The sequence below is a fragment of the Microcaecilia unicolor genome, chromosome 7 (genome assembly GCF_901765095.1).
Source record: "Microcaecilia unicolor chromosome 7, aMicUni1.1, whole genome shotgun sequence".
NCBI lineage: Eukaryota > Metazoa > Chordata > Amphibia > Gymnophiona > Siphonopidae > Microcaecilia > Microcaecilia unicolor.
The window spans coordinates 144,227,718-144,231,947 of record NC_044037.1 but is presented as its reverse complement, the minus strand read 5'-3'; positions in this window follow the sequence as shown (position 1 = coordinate 144,231,947).

Sequence of the window (4,230 nt, the reverse complement as noted above, 5' to 3'; positions counted from 1 at the left end):
AATGGCTCTCGACATGAGAGTGCCTGGAGCTCGGAAACTCTTCTGGCTGAAGTGATAGCCACCAAAAACACTGCTTTCAACGTCACGTCTTTCAGAGATGCCCTTGACAAGGGTTCAAAAGGCGGCTTCTGCAAGGCTCTTAGCACCAGGTTGAGATTCCACGCGGGAACCACTGAGTGCAGAGGAGGGCGCAGGTGATTAACTCCCTTGAGAAAGCGCACCACATCTGGCTGCGAAGCCAGGGAAGCACCCTTCAGGCGGCCCCTGAAGCAAGCCAGAGCCGCTACCTGGACTTTAAGGGAACTGAGCGACAGGCCTTTCTCCAGACCTTCTTGCAGGAACGCCAACACTGAAGAAATTGGAGCAGTGAAGGGAGAAAGTGAGCCTGCTTCACACCATGCTGCAAAGGTACGCCAAACCCTGGCGTAAGCAGTAGAAGTAGAGCGCTTCATCGCTCTTAGCATAGTGGCGATGACCTTGTCTGAGAAGCCCTTCTTTCTCAGATGCTGCCGCTCAATAGCCAGGCCGTAAGACCAAAGGGGGAGGGATCCTCCATCACCACGGGACCCTGATGCAACAGGCCCTGCTCCACTGGCAGCCGCAGAGGATCGTCCACTGAGAGCATGATCAAGTCCGCATACCAGGGACGTCTGGGCCAATCCGGACCCACCAGGATTATCCGGCCCGGATGCTTTGCCACCCGGTCTAGCACCCTGCCCAACATGGGCCAGGGCGGGAACACATAGAGAAGCTCCTGTGTCGGCCACTGTTGGAGAAGAGCATCTACTCCCAGGGATCGAGGGTCCCGTCCTCTGCTGAAAAAGCGCGGCACTTGGCAATTGGCCGATGACGCCATCAGATCTAGGCTCGGCTGGCCCCAGCGCTTCGTGATGTCCAAGAACGCCTGAGCAGATAGCTGCCACTCTCCGGGCTCCAAGGTATGGCGACTGAGAAAGTCCGCCTTGACATTCATGACTCCGGCAATGTGGGCCGCTGACAGCTGTTCCAGGTTCGCTTCCGCCCACTGGCATAGATTCATGGCCTCCTTGGCTAGAGGGGCGCTCTTGGTACCTCCCTGGCGGTTGACATAGGCCACAGCCGTGGCATTGTCCGACAGGACCCGTACTGGCTTCAACGCCAGTACCGGGATGAACTCCAAAAGCGCCAACCAAATGGCTCTGAGTTCCAGGAGGTTGATAGACCACTTTGCCTCTGCAGGAGACCAGAGCCCCTGCGCTGTCCTTCCCAAGCAGTGGGCTCCCCAGCCCGACAAAGAGGCGTCCGTTGTGACGACAATCCACTCCGGGGTCACCAGAGGCATTCCTGCAGACAACTTGTCTGTCTGCAGCCATCAGCTCAGCGCCTTGCGCACTGCTGGGTCCAAGGGAAGGCGCACAGCATAATCCTCCGACACCGGAGTCCAGCGCTGCAGCAGAGAGTGTTGTAGTGGTCTCATATGAGCCCTGGCCCAGGGCACTACTTCCATCGTGGCCGTCATAGAGCCCAACAGCTGCACATAGTCCCAAGCCCGAAGAGGAGAGGCTACTAGGAACTGGTCCACCTGAGCCTGAAGTTTCACAATCCGATTGTCTGGCAGGAACACTCTGCCCACTTGGGTGTCGAATCGAACTCCCAGATACTCCAGGAACTGAGTCGGGCACAGCTGGCTCTTCTCCCAGTTGATGATCCACCCCAGAGAGCTCAAAAGAGCAATCACCCGGTCCACAGCTTTGCCGCACTCTGCATAAGAGGGGGCTCGGATCAACCAGTCGTCCAGATAAGGATGGACTTGTACTCCTTCCTTTCGCAGGAAGGCCGCGATGACCACCATTACTTTGGAGAAGGTCCGCGGAGCAGTAGCCAACCCGAAAGGGAGGGCTCTGAACTGGAAGTGTCGGCCCAGGACTGCAAAACGCAGAAAGCATTGATGAGGAGGCCAGATGGGAATATGTAGGTACGCTTCCTTGATGTCCAAGGAAGCCAAGAACTCCCCTGCCTTCACTGCCACTATAACAGAGCGGAGAGTCTCCATGCGAAAGTGCCGCACTTTCAAGGCCCGATTGACCCCTTTGAGGTCGAGGATAGGCCGGACAGAACCTTTCTTTGGTACTACAAAGTAAATGGAGTAACGTCCCTTGCCAATCTGATTTTCTGGCACCGGAACGACCACACCCAGGCGTATCAGGTTGTCCAAGGTCTGCTGCACTGCCACAGCTTTGACCGGAGACTTGCAGGGAGAGAGTACAAACCCGTCTCTTAAGGGTCGGCAGAACTCTAGCTTGTAGCCGTCTCTGATGACTTCCAGCACCCAAGTGTCTGAAGTTACCCTGGTCCACTCGCCCAGAAACAAGAACAGGCGTCCTCCAATCTGCACTGGGCCATGGACCAGGACCCCGTCATTGGGTACGAGACCCTGGGGGAGGACCGGAGGGCGCACCTCCGGGACGGCGGTCTCTGCGAAATGAATGCTGCTTGGGGGAGAAGCTCCTCTTGAAGGAAGAGGGGGCAGAGGAGCCCGACTTGCCCGGGCGGTACCGACGGGCTTCCTGAAACCGTCCTCTGGAGATACCGGGGCGAGCACTGGCCTGAGCCCTGACCTCTGGTAACCTCTTGCCCTTAGACGTGCCGAGATCGGTCACAATTTTGTCCAGCTCGACCCCAAAGAGCAGCTTGCCTTTAAAAGGCAACTTAGCCAGGCGGGACTTAGAGGCGTGGTCCGCAGACCAATGTTTCAGCCAAAGCCACCGCCGCGCAGAGACTGTCTGAGCCATACCTTTAGCAGAGGCTCTCAAGACATCATACAGTAAGTCTGCCAAATAAGCCAGGCCCGATTCCAGGGCCGGCCAGTTAGCCCTCAAGGAAGGATCCGAGGGGGAAGCCCGCTGCACAATCGTCAGGCACGCCCTGGCCACATAGGAGCCACAAACTGAGGCCTGCAAACTTAAAGCAGCCGCCTCGAAGGACGACCTTAAAGCCGCCTCCAATCTTCTGTCTTGGGCGTCCTTTAGGGCCGTGCCACCTTTCACCGGCAACGCCGTTTTCTTAGTCACCGCAGTGATTAAAGAATCCACAGTAGGCCAAAGAAAGGTCTCCCATTCACTTTCAGGCAAAGGATAGAGGCGGGACATAGCCCTAGCCACTTTGAGGCTCGCTTCCGGGACATCCCATTGAGCCGAAATCAAGGTGCGCATGGCATCATGCACGTGGAAGGTTCTAGGCGGGCGCTTCGTCCCCAGCATAATGGCGGAGCCAACAGGGGCTGAGGGAGAGACGTCCTCTGGAGAGGAAATCTTCAAAATGCTCATGGCCTGCATTAACAGGTTGGGCAAGTCCTCTGAGCGAAAGATCCGCGCTGCAGAGGGGTCATCCGCTCCATCCGAGCAGGAATCCGTCTCCTCCAAGGAATCCCCAAAGGACCGTTGTGAGAACTCAGATACGCTGCCCTCATCTACATCAGAGGAGACAGAGTCCTCTAAGGCCTGGAAATCCACCCGATAGCGTTTACTTCCGGGGGCCTCAATCCCTTTATCGGACAAGGGAGCAGGGGCAGCGTCTTGCATAAGGAAGGCCTGATGCAGCAGCAAAATAAACTCGGGGGAGAAACCCCCCAGACTGTGCACTTCAGCAGCCTGCGCCACAGCCCTAGACGCACCCTCAACCAGCGCTCGCAAGAGCGGGGGAGAAACATGCTGCGCATCCAAGATGGCGTCCGGCGCAACACTCCGCGAAGGAGCCGCGCGGGAAGAACGGCGCTTAACTTTAGCCGCTTTTCTGCCATTGCCCAAATGAAGGGCGGCCATGGCATTAACGTCTCCCACCTCAAGGGCGGCCCAAGAAGAAGCCGTCCGAGCAGCGGGGCCGGCCAAGATGGCGGAGGTGAGCAGCGGGGGATGGGCGTTTATGGCGGGAAAAAACCGCCGCACCGGAGGAAGAACCGGGACCCTGACCGGCCTCCAAACTGACACCCAACAAAGGCGAATCAGACTTTAAAACCCCCGCATCCCCGCTAGACGCGCACACGCGGTCTGGGGAGCGATTCTTTGCGCCCTCGCCCTCCGACGCCATCAGCCACGTGGAGATCAATCGGGGAACCCCCCTGCCCGCTACAAAAAAGGTAAAATTACCTGCTTTCCGCTCCGAGCTGTAACGACCTGGTGTCCCAGTGAGTAGCTGCAATAAACGTTTAAATAAACGTCGAAATAAACGCCCTTAAGGACGTCCAAAAATTTT